The 15,770-nt window shown below is 46.0% G+C and overlaps 1 protein-coding gene across 3 annotated transcripts in view; it reads left to right on the top strand.

Annotated features, from left to right (window-relative positions):
• XKR6 (XK related 6) overlaps positions 1-15,770 on the top strand; it is a 179,008-nt gene that overhangs the window by 4,551 nt on the left and 158,687 nt on the right. Inside the window, exon 2 of one of the 3 annotated variants that reach the window (XR_001877317.1) lies at positions 13,358-13,509. The exons of the other annotated variants lie outside the window; for them this stretch is intronic. The gene's annotated coding sequence lies outside the window, so the exon portion shown is untranslated. The remainder of the gene's footprint in view (positions 1-13,357; positions 13,510-15,770) is intronic. 3 annotated transcript variants of the gene reach the window in all.

Below are 15,770 nucleotides of genomic sequence, written 5' to 3'. Positions count from 1 at the left end.
GAAATCTGGGTTTGGAGTTGAGGGATAACACAATTCTTGTAGGGGCTTCTTCTAAATATCGGGAAGACTTGCCAATAAGATGATGAATAAATAACATTTTGTGGCAGAAGTATAAATACACATCCGGATCTTATTTTAGCAAGGTTGTCTCTTCATTTTGTGAGGACTGTGGGAAAAGGAGCTTGTTTTGGAGCAGTCTGGATGAGGGCTTTGTCTGCTGTTTGTGTTCTCTGCAGAGGGTGAATCGTGACCAGGCAGGAGGGCTGAGGGGGCAGTGTGAGTACTGAGGGGGGGGCTTAATGATATTCCTGGTTTTTTATGTTTTTTTTCTTGCTCAGCTGAGAACTGAAGGCTGTGTTAACACTGCCTGCCTGGAGTGGCTGTTGGAAAAATAGTATACATTGTAAAAAATGTGTGTGTGTATACATATATACATGCATATTCATATTTTTAATTCTTGCTTGAAGTAGTCTGATCCCAAATGGATTCCAGGACTCTGATCTCAAATGCCATTCCCACCGATAAGGCTCAGCTCCTGGGGTTTTTACCTCCATAAATGTACGGTTTTCACCTCTCATCTCAAATCTTAGATTCTCTTGAGGACTTGAACAGTTCATCCAGACTACCCAGAAAGTGAAGGATGCCAGTTGGGGCACATTATGCTCATTACAGAGCTTCTGCTCTGCAAGATGCAAAGGGCTGTTCCTTGAGGGAATGCTGTGGTTTTGCTGGGAATAAGCTGAAGGCAGGTCGGGAGTCAGAGCTTGCCAGGGCTGTTGCTTTCACTGGAGCTGTTCAGCTTTGTAAATCTGGGAGGAACAGTTGTGGCTTGAAGCTTTTGTGTCTTCAACAGTTGCACGGGTTGTGTGAATGACAGGAGTGAACTTCCCTGTCTGATGTACCTTTCCTTAACCCCTGTCAGAAGTGGGTCACTGGGTCAGGGATGCTGTCCTGGAGTACAGGGTTTATGGAGTCCGATCCCCTGTGTTGCACTGTGCTATTAAAGCAAACCTTATTGGATTCCATTGGATTAAGGGGATGTGGAGCTCAAGCTAAAATGAATGCTGACCAGCTGGAAATCGCTCTGTGTCTGTTAAACTGTCAGTAGTGGGGAGTTTTGTGACTCAAATGTACTACATTTGTGGGTTTGTTATTAAAACAGATCTGAATATGTATCTAGGAGTACAACATTCTGTAAAAAAAGCCCCAAGCAGACCACAACAACCCTTGTCACTGTTTTGACATTAAAACATTTTGTGTATGTGCCTGACTAACAGAAAAAATTCCTAACATTTAGGCGGAGAGTTGACATCTTTTTTATTAGTGGAAAGACCAAAATCTATGAGTTGTTCAGCTTTGGAGGTGGAAGGATGAATCAATGGGTTTAAGTGGAATATGTGGTATTTAATGACTCCATGATGAGTGGGTTCAGGCTCTCCTAAAATACTTTGCTCCGGGCTGGTCTGTGAGTTAGAGACACACAATTTTGGATAGTTTAGAAATACAGGCAGCTACAACTCAGAAGTTCTCTGCCCAAATCCCTCCAAGTGGGAGACATCTGCTTGTCAAAGAGCAGATGAAGGAGAAGCTGCTGACCTAATGCTGCCTCCTTGTCTTGGTTTGGGATGTTCAGCTCTGTAGAGCCTTTCCATAAATTTCCTGGCACGCTGGAATATTTTTTTCAGCTTTTTCTGGTTAGCTTGTCTGGCAGCTGAGTTTTTCCCTTTAGCCAAGTTTTAACAGCTTGCTTTTATAGTATGGAGTTTTGTCAGCTTTTGACAAGTTGGCAGAGGGAAGACATTCTAGGATAGATGATAAATATGTTCTCCCTAAAAAATCAGGTCTGGGGTATAACTTCTTATTTTTTTTTCCAGTGAGGTTGTTCTCTCTTCCAAAAATCTTCCCCACTCCACCCCCATATCTGAGAGCTTTCCATGGGATCTCCTGAAGGAAGTGCTGGGCTGTGGGTGTGGAGGTCCAAAGACACTGAAGTGCAGAGCATGTAGGTTGCGTGTGAGTGAAAATAATAATAATAATCCTAATAGTGGTGGGAAAAAAAGGCTTTATCCCTTGGGTAGAGTCTCCATGGGCTGCGGGTGGTGGTGCTGCTCCGTGTCTTGTTGAGTGGTTCCCACTAGAGGGGGTCCAACCACAGATGTTGGAGCGGATCTGCTGGGCCAGCCTTGAGAGGGCAGGGATTTCTCCACACCTTTTCTTGGGAGAAATAATGTCCTGCCCTGACTGCTGGGAACTGGCCTTCCCACGTGGCTCACTCTTTCTGCAGAGACAGCGTGGCTTGGGGAGGTGGGGGGTGGAATTTGGAGGAGAACTGGTTTCCTCTTGGATGCTGTTGAGGAAGAGCCATGTGGTTCCCTGTGGCTGTGCAGTGACAGCAGCTCATCAGCTCTGCCCTGGTGTCTGGGGAGGAGGAAGGGGAAGCAGAACTGCTCTGGTGACCTGACTTGGTTCCTACTGGAACCAGCATGAAGTTTCCATGGCTGTCAAAGAGAAGACCACCTGTGCCAGGTATTTTTGAGGCATCATCTCCAGGAATCCCAAAACTATAAGGGAACTGTAAGGGAATGCTCCCACCCACCTGGTCTTTGATCAGAACATCCCCTTCCAGTTGTTCAAGCTTCCCACTGAACTCCAGGAAAAACAGCCATGCCTTGTTTTCCCACTCACCCCATGGTTTGATCTCTAATGCCAGTGGCAACCTGGAAGTGCCTTCCCTGGTGGAGGGGAGGCAGAGTGCCAAGGGGAGGAGGAAAGATGGCTCACCATTTTTCTTCCGTTAAAATCCCAAGCTCTCTATTTTCCATCTTTCCAGACACTTCCATTTTGCTGTTGGCTGCACTGAGCTACCTTTATTCCTTGCAGTGGTTCTCCTCTCTGAACAAATGTAGGTTATTCAGGGAGCATTTCTTTTAATGAAAAGGATGGAGGGAGAACTGATGGTGATAAAGCATCTCCTTGGAGCAGAGCTGCTTTTGCTGCCTTGAGACTGCAAGGAGCAGAAATTGGACATCAAACGTGTAATTTTCCTTGGGGAATGAAGGTGAGCCTATGGAGAAGTCTGGATCCCTCACATAACTTCCATTTTGCTTTATTTCCCTCAAATCCTGACTTGATTTTTAGCACCTGACTGTGGTGAAAATCAGCAGTAGTAAAAGGCAGTGTTTTAACACCTGGCAGCTTTTAGGCAGGAGGAGCTGTGAGTCAGAGCAAGGCTTCGCTAGAGAGGAAATTAAATTGTAATTAAAGGCATAAGCAAAGAACATGTGCCAAATATTGTTACTTCATTGACCCCTCCTCCTTCTGATGGCCAAGTCTGCTTTAGGGCACTGAGATGCTTTTCCAAATGGGATCCCAAGAAAATGGGGAAAGAGCTTTCCCGGGGAGAAGGATTTAAAAAAATCCTCAACCCTCGCAGCAGTCTGACAGTGGGAGGAGCACCATGGCTTTCTAACCCTGGGGAGCAGAACAGCACAGTCCTTGCAGGGCAGATCAACAGGCACATCCCATATCCTTAGGCTGCAGTGTCAAGAATGGTCCCAAAATCTTCTGGGCTGTGGGACTGAGCATTTGGCTGTGTCCCAGGGTAGCAGGAGCAGCCCATTGCAGCTTCCCATGGATGGACTTTTATTTTTAATTTTTTTTTTTGTAACTCCCCCACTCTGGAAATTTATATTTTCCACCATTCTGTATTTCAGTTTCAGCCTGTGTTTGGTTATATGGAATTGCTGTAGCACAGGAACAACATTTACAGTGCTCAAGAGAAGTTTCAGGAGCTGCTCTTTGTCCACCCCTGGACAAATTTTACCGATGGACTTTGGTTATTTCAGTGCGTTATTCCTTGTATCTGAGTCTTGAAACAGCAATAAAATCAGATCTTGGCCAAGAGACAAAAAAGTAGAGCAAAAGCCCATCTCAAATGTGTCCCCAAAACTATAGTGGGACTTGGAGACTGTGCTTCTCCTCACGTCTCCTTTCTTTGGGAATCTGTGAGAGCTCAGGTTCACCTATGAAATATTCACAGTCTGTCCTTAAGTGACTTCAGCTGCACAGAAGATCCTTTGCAGAATTGGCAGCTTTGCTGAAACCTTCTGTGTTCAAGCCCAGAGCCTTTATCGTGCCCTCCTCTTCCTCTGCCCCGCTCTGCCTGGGCAGTGGCACGTTTGGGATGATTTGGTTTTCCTGCTGCAGAGGCTGTTGAGGATTTTTGTATCCCAAAGAAATATCCACGTGTTGTCATAGAGTAGAATCACAGAATGGTTTGGGTTGGAAGGGACCTTAGAGATCATCTAATTCCAGCTGTCCCCAGGCAGGGATGCCACCTACGAGACCAGGTTTTTCCAAGTTCTGTCCAATGTGGCCTTGGACACTTCCAGGGATCCAGGGGCAGCCACAGCTTCTCTGGGCAACCTGTACCAGGACCTCCCCACCCTCACAGCCAAGAATTTCTTCCCAATGTCAAACCTAAATCCCTCTCTTTTAGTTTAAAACCATTCCTGCTTGTCTTATCACTGTCTGTCCATGTAAAAAGTCACTTTCCCTCTTTTTTTTATTCCCCCTCTGAATACCCCCTTTTGCACAGGATGGGTTGAGGGAATAGGCATCTTCTTCCTCTTCCATGGGGAATAGAACTAAGACAGGAATCTATCCCAAAGCTGCCTCAGTGCCCTGTAGATGGTCTGTGAATGGGGACTAGGAAAACCAAGCCTACTGTGATCAGGTTTAAGTGAACGCTTCAGAGGTCCAGGCTCAGTCTGGAAAACTCACTGGGCTGCTGAGCTGCATCTCCTGGTCTGCCTTCGCAGGGAGGTGGATGAGGGAGAGGTTTCCCATAAAACTCCCACCACTTTGGCAGAACTCTTATTAAAAACTCTTCAGGAGCCACGATGCAAAAGGCTCTGGCACCTGGAGCTGCCTTTATCACTTTTCCAATTAAACCTGTGGAAAAAAAACAACCCAGGTGGGAGAGGAGAGTGTCTGGCTGCCGGAGCCTCCCTCAGCTCCTGGGGCTCTCTGGGATTTTCTGTAGGGACAGGGGAGATGTGTCATGTTTCTGCCTCCACAATGGATACTGGATTTGACAACTCTCCATAAAACTCCAGGAGAGTTGGGCTTCCCCATCCTTTCAGGGACGTAGTTCAGGCTCCTCTGCTAAGGCAGAGGGAAGAGAACTATCCCTGTGAGTTTAAAGCATTCCAACGTCTGGGAAAATCCCCTTTTCTGTTGTAAAAGAAGAACAGTTTAACTCCTCATGCTTGGATCCCCCCCCCAGGCAGTCCTGGATGACAGGACTGGCAGGAATGTGTTGCCTGATCTACCAAACACAGAAGACAGCAGTAAAGCACCAGGAGTGGTTCTGAGTTTGGGATTGGAATTCATCCCAGTTATGTCTAAGTGAGGGAAAAAAGAGCAACGGAGGCCGATGTTGTTGAAGTAAAAATTGTAAAGAGTGGTATAAGCAGAAGGCATTTAAATAATGTAAACAGTCTGGCAGGGGAGGAAGGATGGGAGGCATTCCAGAAACAAAGGGAAAATAGTTTTAAAACATGGCTAAAAATACAGCAACTCTTGAATTCCAGAGATTATCTCAATTAGCACTTTTTCAATATATCTTTACAACAGAATTGTAGGAGTTCACAAAAGATAATGGAGGCTACGAGATAGGGAGCAGTGATATTAATTTGTTTAATTAAAAGGATGAAGGGCTCCCTAAAATAAGATTCACTTATCTCCTATCGCAGGGAAGAACGAGGAGGTTTTATTGGGAAAACTGCAACTTGTGGCGTCGTAGTGTGGAAAAGTGTGATGAGAGCCAGGGCTGGGAGGAAGAGCCCCTTCTTCAGCCTCAGCAGTTCCTTGCTCAGTGACTTTCAACAACAAATCCCTTCCCATGGGATTTATGTGCTGTTGGAGCAAAACGGGATGATTTTACGTTTCCGAGAGGATTTTGTTTCATGTTCGGAGAGCAAAAACTGGATGTTTTCCTCCAATAGAAAATCAAATATCCCGACATTGCAGCTTTGAGGGGCAGGCAGACAGGGTTTTAACTGGAATGTGGATGTGTGGAGCTGTGCATGGACGTGCTGGATGTCCCCTGGCTCTGGAGGTGTGGTGGCACATGTCAGAATTTATGTCCAGCCTCAGTTCTGCATGTCCATCCCTTGGCCTGGGGGAGAATCATGCATGGATATCCAGCTGGATGGTTGGAAGTGTAGGGAGAGACAGTGGGGTCCAGGGAGGAGAGAAGACCCTCATGCAGATCTAAATTAAATTAACCCCCCTGGATGTATATTAATATGTTAAGTAGCACTAAGCTCTGTATCCCAGCTCAGCAATATTCCCAGGCACTTTATTGCTTTAATGGAGGGATAAAATAGAACCTGCAATTATAGTAATTTTTTCTAATTGAATATTTTGCTTTATTCTTTCCCTTTCAAAGCATGACTGTAAGTACCAGCCTTCATAACGCTTTGGAAATATTTATACTTTCCCTCTCTGGCAATGGGTGTAAATATGCTTTTTCTTGGGCAGACTGTTTGGGTCCCTCATGGATGAGGAGCAGAACAGCTCTGGAGAGCAGTGGGAAATACACCTTTCCCTGTTCCTTTGAACCATCTTGCCAGAACCATGGAATGGTTTGGGCTGGAAGGGACCCTAAGGATCATCTGATTCCAACCAGGGACACCTTCCACTATCCCAGGTTGCTCCAAGTCCTGTCCAGCCTGGCCTTGGACACTTCCAGGGATGGGCCAGCCATGTCTTCTCTGGGCAACCTGTGCCAGGGCCTCACCACCCTCACAGGGAAGAATTTCTTCCTAATGTCCAACCTAAACCTGCTGTCTTTCAGTTTAAAGCTGGGAAATACTTGTTTCCCATTAGGTGGAGAGGGGGGAACACCCGATGTTACAGATTCAGTGTTTTCTGTCACCCTGCATGGGCTTGATGGGATTGTCAGGTGTCTTTTTAATTAACTTCTTTTTAGTGGCCAAACAGCAGCAGCCAGGCTGTTATTCCCAGTCCATGTTCTGTGCAAGGGGATGAGATCCTTGATTTTTTCCACCTAAACTGACTTTGGGGAGGAGGATGGGTAAAAGCACCTTTCAGCATCTTGCTTGAGCAAGATGTAAATGGCAAGTGAAAGCAAAAGCTGAAGGGCAAAGTCCTTGCCCAGATCCAGACAGGTGACAACAGGGACAGGGAATTAAACCTGAAACACTGATGGTGTAATTGGGTGTCTCTTGAGTTTTTTGAAGTGGCCATTTTCGGTGCCAGCTCTTCAAACCCAAGTTCCTCCCTCCAGCTCCGGCCTGGAGCAGCAAAATGCAGCTAAATTAACATAATAATTGGGTTATGCATTCCGGGTGCTGAATCTGGGGTTTAAAGAGGGAGATGTGCTGATACTCCCTCCCTGCCATGGAATGCTATCAGTTTGAGCTGTTCCAATAGCTGTCTCCTGCTCTGAAGGGGACTTTTGATCCAATAAACTGCTTATCTGGTGTAGTTGTCCTTTCATCTGGCGTGGGTGGTGTGTGACGGCTGATGGAAGGCGCAGTATTGTGGGTCGTTTATGAATATTAATTAGGAGTGGAAATAATTTGGAACAGTGTGTGCACCGGCTGCAGAAATCCATCAGCTCCTGCCTTGCAGGAGACTCACAAATCCCGGGAAGATCCGATCTCACGTCGGGGTGTGAAGTCACCACGCAGGGTCTGTCGCCCTGACTGGGTGACACAGCAGGAGGTCGTTTCAGGGCTTTATTTCCCGGTGTTTGTTACAACTGGGCTGGGGGAGAAGTGGTTTCCTTGGGAAAAGCTGCAGCAGTGCCTTGCCAAGTCATGTGCATCCGACCCGGAGCGGGAGCTGGAGGGTGAGGCTTGGCCTGGGCACGTGGCTGTGCCGAAAGGCAGCGCTTGATAAGGCTTTGGTGCCCTTGTTCCAGTGAAGGACGAGCTTTTCTCCTGAATGCTTAATCTCACCTTAGTCCTTGTCACTCCGGGGCCGTTGTCACACGCTGACGTAAATGCATCGTGCCACTGACGCCGGGAGAGGCTCCAGCCCCAAATGTCACAAAGCTCACTTTTGGATGATACCAAAGCCCTTCAGAGAATGACAGGATGGTTTGGGTGGGAAGATCATCTTGTTCATCTTAAAGATAATCTTGTTCATCTTAAAGATCATCTTGTTCCAACCCCCTGCTATGGGCAGGGACACCTTTTCCCTTCCGTGGTTCCATCTTGTTGCTTTCCTCTTCTTCAAGTTGCTCCTTTAAATAAAAGACCCGTAAAATCCAACCATGTCCTCTGTTCAAGAATAGAGCCTACTTTGTCTTCCCTGATCCCTGAACTCCCCCTCACTGGCCACATCTCCTCTTGGGAGCACAGCAGTGGTAGGATTTGTCCTCTGGCCCCGAGATGGGCTGGCATAGTGTGGGTGTTTCTGTCGTGCTAAGCCTTCATGGCTTTTGGGAGAGGGTGGCTTTCTCCAGGATGCCAGCTGGGAATGGTTCCAGCGGTGCCAAGATGCTGCTGAGGTGAGGGCTGGTAGGTCCCAGCCAAAATTGTGCCAGGGGTGATCCTGTGGTGGTTGAGCCACACAAATAACATCATACCTGCCTAGTGGACAAGGAGGAGCCCAGAAGGATGCAACACACTGGAAGGAAAATACTCCCCTTACTTAGGGTTAGTTTTCATTTTTATGAGAATATGGTTGGTTTGGTTTTGGGGTGTTTTTTTGAAGGTGTATCCAGCCTATCACAGTCTCCAGGACACTCCACTTCTAGCTTTCAGATGTGGCCATATAGACCTGTTTGGGTCTATATCCAGTAGTGGGTCTCAGATCCATTCATTGGATTAGATTATCGATGTCACCTTTGGGAGAGTTACATTCAGTGGGTCACTTTAGTATTAATGCATTAAGGGTGAATCCCAGGTGAGCTGGGAAAAGGAGAAATGCCAAGGCACGTCATAGGATCATGGAATGGTTGGGGTTGGAAGGGACCTTTAAAAGTTATTTCGTTCCAACCACCCTGCCACGGGCAGGGACACCTTCACCTCACTAGGTTGCTCCGAGCCCTGTCCAGCCTGTGCTTGAACACTTCCAGGGAATGTAGCAGAGGCTCAAATGAGTCCATCTAGCTGAGACCCAAATGTTTGTGTCCTTGTGGACTCATCCTGCTTGGATGCTGATGAGGGAGGATGTGGTTCCTTGCTCCTCAGCGTCTCTGAGTGCTTTGCTCTGCCGTGAGGACCCAGTGGGGTTAAACTGGGACCATCTTGGGAGCACTGGACAGGCTGCAAGCCAGAAACTCATCACCCAGACCCATCCAACCTTAATTTGGGGGTTGATTTATTTTTAAAGCACACCAAGTAATTAACTGCTTTACTTTAAGACTCCTCGGAGCCCTTCAAACCAGCGCTTCAGAAATGGGTTGATTATTCCGCTCCCTTCAAAGCGCGGGGGTATTAGGAAAAGTCGGCTCCCGCAGGCACGTCCCTCTGGCAGCCCACAGGCACTCCAGGGGTGCCACCACGTGTCACACACGCTCAGTGTCACAAATCACTCTCCTGGCAGTGCCACTTGCTCTAAGTGGGGCACGGCGGCTGTCAGAGGGTCGTCATCCCCATCCGCACGTTCCCTTCGGCATCTCTTCCCGTTCCCGGCGTGGTCAGGTTTGGGTCTTTGAACCAGCTTTGCAATAGTGAGCTTTAGATCTGGGATAATAAAACATCAAAGTAAACCAGACTGTTGTGGATATAGAAAAAAAAAAAAAAATCAGGACACTCAGTAGGACTTCAGGGAGTAATAAATTTGTTCTATATTTAATCTCGTATTTATCGCAGTGTCAGTATGAGACCACTTCATTTTACTACTTTAACTGTGTCTAAGAATAACTGAATCCTTGAAATATTGAGAAAGTGGCTGATACCTGGTGGTAGCTGATGGGATCCAGCTTTAATAGTTATTGATTGGTTTCAAAAAGCTCCCAGTAATATCACATCTGAGCTACTGTATGTGGGGAGTTCAAATCCTATCAGTTATTTAAGATTAGAAGTAATTGCAGATTTGCAGCTTAATCATCTCTCGGTAGGTGAATCCAGCCAGGACTTCAGGTGTCATTTATAATTTTGCAGAAAAATTATGGTTGATCTGGTCTGGTTTTATTGTGTGAAAATCTTGACGTCCCTAAGTTCAACTATTCTCAGGCATTTCCTCAGCTGCTGTGAAATTGGTGTGGCTTCTCCAATTGGGATGCAAAGCCCTGTTTGAAATCTGGTTGTCTAACAGGGAACATGAGGGATAAAAGAGCCCTGTAGGGTTGGTCTTAGTGCTTGGTCCTTTCTGGTTGTGCCCCGTGTCTCGGGATGTGCTGAAAAAACCCACACATCCTCATAGAAAAATAAAAATTAACCATGAGTAAAGGGAATATTTTTCGTCCAGAAATTCAGGAGAGCAAAAAATCAGATTAAACACTGCTTTTTAGTACTAAACCTCTGCCTGGGTAACCTGGCATTTACCTGTGCTTCACTGGAGTGCTTCAGAACACCGCCATAAATGATGCTTTATTATCATTTGTGTTCTTAGCCTTTGTTTTACTGCTCTGGAGTTTAATAATTCCATTTATCAAAACATTTGGTTTTTTTTTTTTTTTTTTTTTTTCTGGTATGGCTTGTTGCACAATTAGAGGCTCATTATTTTTCTTGGTTGTGATCAAGCTCTGCCTGCAACGAATTTCCTATTTGAACACACAGATCTCCTGGAATTCCCTGCTGCTCCTTTCACCAGGAACTGGCTCTTTGCAGTTCCTGGGAAGTGACCAATTTTTTAGCAGGCAGGGCAAATTATTTCTAATTTTTATTGCTGGTGTTTCAGTGTCTTCTCAGAGGAAGTAAAAAAGAGACCACAATTGTTGGGAGCTGCGAAGCTGCGACGGGAGTTTGAATTCAGGGTTTAAATTGAATTTTTGATGTCTGTGCTGACTTCCTTGCCTGGGACTCAGTTATTTCCCCCTTTCTTTCAGGAGATTAGAGGATTTGTAAACTAGCACTCCTAACAAAGGTGTGTAAAAACACTGGGAGGGTCAAAACTCTTCTGTTTGCATTGAATGAATTCCTTTTACCATCCTGAAACTGTGGTTTGGGGGGAAATGGTGAGGAAAGGCAAAACCATCCTGTTATTTTGGAGGGGAGCTGCTGAAGAATTTCACGTAGGAATTAATGAATGAGGAGGTACCAACTGAAAATTTGTTATTTAGTGCCATTTTCCACGTGGAATGTGGGTCTCACTAGAACAGAAAGCTGTTCAAGGCTCTTGACTGCTCAAGGAGCCTGGCTGGGAACAGGGAAGTGTTTCTGACTGGGACTCGGTGCTGGGTCCTTGTGTGCTGCTCATAAAGGACCACAGCCCTAATAAAGAGTTAAAATGCACATATTTATGGTCTTTAAGTCCCTTCCAACTCAAACCATTCCATGATGTGATACTTAGACTGGATATTTTGCCTTATGGTCAGGGAAAGGGTCCTTGCCTTGCTCACATGTTCCACTGGGTGTGGTATTAATTGGTTGTGTGAATTAACTGAGGACTAAGCTTCATTAGGCTGCCATTATGATTCCATTTGTATTCTTCCTGTCCTAAATCCTCAGCGAAAACATCTGTTAGTCACTCAAAATAGAAGTCTGCATCCTTAGGAGCAGTTTCCCCATCATAAAACTGGAGATTTTTACCCATCAGACACCTTTAATGGTACTTATTTTTCTTCCAGTGCCAGAGAAAACCTTTCAGTAAGACAGTTAATCTGTGTTAACTCCAACTGCGAGTGTGTGTCCCTGTTTGTGAGGCCGGTGGGATTCTCTGATATCTGTAAAGAGCTCTGAGATGGGCAATGTCCTGTCCTCCCTCCTTGGCATTGCCCCTCATGTGTTTCCTGTCCTTTACCCAGTTTCCTTCTGTAGGAGTGTGTTCAACTTTTCACAGAATAATTGAATCACTGAGGTTGGAAAAGACCTCCAAGGTCATCGAGTCCAACCTGTGCCCGATCCCCCCCTTGTCACCCAGCCCAGAGCACTGAGTGCCACGTCCTTGAACTCCTCCAAGGATTGGAACTCCACCACCTCCCTGGGCAGCCCCTTCCAGTGTCTGACCATCCCTTCAGTGAAGAAATTCTTCCTGCTGTCCAACCTGCAGCTCCCTGTGGCACAGCTTAAGGCCGTTTCCTCTTGTCCTGTTGCTTGTTCCCTGGGAGCAAAGCCTGATCCCACCTCACTGCCACCTCCTTTCAGGGAGTTCAGGTTTCAGTGTTTCCTTTGATCCACACAGACTTTGTTGGGTCACTGAGAAATGTTCTGAGGAAGTTCCTACCTGTCCCAAGCTGACTCTCCTTGCCCTTCAGGCATCATCTGCTGAGTTTCCATCCAGCCAGGGACCCTCAGGAAGTCTCAGGTTTTTGGAGCTTGGGTCCCTTTGCCTTATTAATGAGAGAGAAGTTCATAATAGAAATGCAACCTCAAAGCCTGACAACTTAAGACTGGTTTTACTGAGAGTGCTGTTAAGCTCTGTATTAGATTTCAGAGCAGCTTCTTTGTAGGAGCAGGGAATGCCCGAGAAAATTTACCATCCCAGACATGGAATTTGCTCCTGCAGCCTTTGCCTGATGAATCTAATGATGACACCAAAATTATTTGCCCATTAAAGGATCTATATCGCTCTTCCTAATCATCTGAGTAGAATTATAAAAAGAAATTGCAGGTTTAAATTAGGCTGTTTTACCCACCTTTAAATTAGAACTGTTTACCAGCTCTGCGTGTAGCTGTTCCATTCCCCTGCACACCGTGTCCCATTCAGCCCACAGCAGAGGGGCTGATGTGCAGCCCTGAAGATACATCTAAACCCTCTGGATTCAGTCAGCAAAGTCAGCCTTTGTGGGTTTATGAGCTCATGCTCTTTTTTCCCCCCCCCAGGGGAGTTCTGTTATCTGATAAAGTTGTATCGCCTTGGGTCAAACCAGTGGGATTATCTAAATGAGGCTGTTTGCTACCAGTCCTTCCCGACTCAGCTCTGCTCCAGCTTTGATGGAGGCCCTTCCTGGGGTGTCCTGCAGTTGTTCCATCGTGCCTTTGGTGAATTAAAGATGTAGCTCCGTGTCCTGAACGGGTCAGAGCTTGGGGTGACAGGGGTAACCAGCCATTGTGCAGCGCTGCCTGTGATCCGTGATCACTGCCTGAGTCAAAGGAAGGAACCACAGAGCAGAAGCAATGTTTGGTGGTTTTAAAGTAGTTCCAATTTGAGAATAAAACACCTTTTTTTTTTTTTTTTTTTTTTTTTTTTTTTTTTTTTTGAACTCTACCAGTTACTGAAAACAGCTCACAATGCTTGAAAGGCAGTACAGAGAAGTATTTTCAGAGATCTCAGGCCAAAACGTCGTGCGGCTCATTATCGTCTCTCTGATGGCAAACAGAAAAGAGCACAGGTGGCCAAGGAAAAGGTGTTGGATCTGGGCAGGTAACTTGTGATTTTCCTCCAGGTTATCCAGCCATCACCTGGCATCTGTGGCTTTCAAAGTTCCCGAGCAGGAGGTGCCGTGTGTTTAACAGCCTGCGGTGGATGTTTTAGTCCTTTGAGGGATTTTGGAGCTTGGCAAAGTTTTCTTCAGTGCTTGTTTTTTTTTTGTAGTTTTTGCTTTGCTTGGTGTCTCTTTGCTGTTTTAATTAGGGAGATTCCCACATTAGGAAGGTTCCCTGCCCATAGCAGGGGGGTTGGAACGAGATGATCCTCAAGGTCCCCTCCAACCTAAACCATTCCCTGATTCTGTGAATTCTGAGGGCATGAAACAGTTTTCCTGCAAATATTGAGAACAGGGCAATTACAGCTGTTTTATTGAGTTTTTTTATTTTTGTTTTGTTTTGTTTTCATGCAAATTCCTCTGTGGAATAGGGATTACTTAAGCCTTAGAAACAGTAAGTTGTCATGGAAGAGCTGAAACAGCAGGGTGAGTTTTTGCCCCTTGCAGAGAGAGGAAGCATCTGTGCAACAAAAACCTTTCCACGGATTAATTGTGGATACTCTTATTTTTAAGTGGGACAAGGCACTGAATATTCCAAGGTCAGTTTTCCAGCTTCTCTGTGGTGTCGATGTTGAGTTGGACTCAATGATCTCAGAGGTCTTTTCCCACCTTAAGGAGTTACGATTTCATGATGTGGAGGACCAGGTTCTTTCCTGGTGACTCAACAAAGTAATGGCAGTTGGGAATTTCTCATATACTGGAGAGACTTGAAGATCTTTGTATTTTTTAGGGTTTGCCTGTGCAATATTTTCTGGCTGGGGTTCCAGGACTACCCTGGAAGTGCCCAAGGCCAGGTTGGATGGAGCTTGGAGCAACCTGGGCTAGTGGGAGGTGTCCCTGCCCATGGCAGGGGGTTGGAATGAGATGAGCTTTAAGGTCCCTTCTACCCCAAACCATTCCATGAATAACTCTATAATTCTCTGATTCTCCAGTCAAATGAGAAGCTGGTGAAGGAGATTTGGAAAACTTGTGTTTGCTCTTGGTATTTTTATTAGGCAGTTATGTTTCGTGTGTATTTATTGGGCTTTGGGAATATGTTTAGAGAAATTGCTCTTGCGTTATTGGAGTTTTTAGCAGGAATGTGTTTTATATACTTTGCAGTTGAAGTGTGTTTTAATGTGAAGGATTTTACAGAATCACAGAATCCTGGGATGGTTTGAGTTGGAAGGAACCCTAAAGATCATCCCATTCCAACCCCCTGCCATGGGCAGGGACACCTTCCACCAGAAGATTGCATTTTAAGAATGCCTGTGGTCTCTGCAGAGAGCTGAGCCCCTTGGAGGAGGAGGGAAACCCAGCTCTGAAAACAGGGCACAGACACTGTAATCCCCCCCTCTGGATCAAATCCCATCTGCCCCGGGATACACATGATAAACAGGGTACCTGGGGTGATTTTACACAGAGATTCCTTGGCGTGAAACCAGGAATAGCTTTGGCAGCTCTTGGATGAGTCACTGAGCTGTGGTTTCTCTCATTTTTCTCATCTTTTACCACTTGGAGTAACTCACCCCGGGGTCTGGTGAGAGTTGAGTCCCCACTGATTTCTCTCCAGCAGGTTGTGATTTGAAGGAAAATCCTGGAAAAGGGCAAGCACTGAGAAGGGAGCAAGGAGATATGTTGCCTGAATATTTCCTGGGAGGCTCCCAAGTGGTGCAATAACTAATCTCAAGGGTGATGGGTGTTTTAAAAGGAAAAGCTTGGGTCTGATTTCAGCTGCTGGATGATGTGGTTTGGCTCCTGCCTTGGAGCTGTCGGTGTAGGAGCAGGTCAGGAAGAAGGTGAAGAGCTGGTGAGTGAATTGAGGAATGTCTTGGCTTTGACAAGAGGCAGCATGAAATCTTGTGTGGGGTTCTTCTGAATTCCTAAGAGCAGGAAACAAAGGGAAAAAGCAGTTGAATTCAGCATCCCGAGAGTTGTCTGTTATTCTGCCTTATAGGAAGGAGAATTCCAAGTAGCTGCAGCCTGTTCCTCTCATGCAGTGAATAGAACTTTATACTGTGATAGCACCCGTTAAAATCATTTATTTTCTCAAAGCAGAAATGGATCCGTAGTTTTGTTCACAGAGGTTACTCAGTGCATAAAATTTTGATGTCTCTTCATAGAGTCATGGAATGGTTGGGGTTGGAAGGGATCTTAAAGCCCATCCAGTTCAACTCCCCTGCCAGGGGCAGGGACACCTTTTCCCTTCCGTGGTTCCATC

The sequence above is a fragment of the Lepidothrix coronata genome, unplaced genomic scaffold, assembly GCF_001604755.1.
Source record: "Lepidothrix coronata isolate B3197 unplaced genomic scaffold, Lepidothrix_coronata-1.0 Scaffold179, whole genome shotgun sequence".
Taxonomy (NCBI): domain Eukaryota; kingdom Metazoa; phylum Chordata; class Aves; order Passeriformes; family Pipridae; genus Lepidothrix; species Lepidothrix coronata.
Note: the sequence above shows the minus strand (reverse complement) of the source record. Positions and strands in the feature narration are given on the sequence as shown.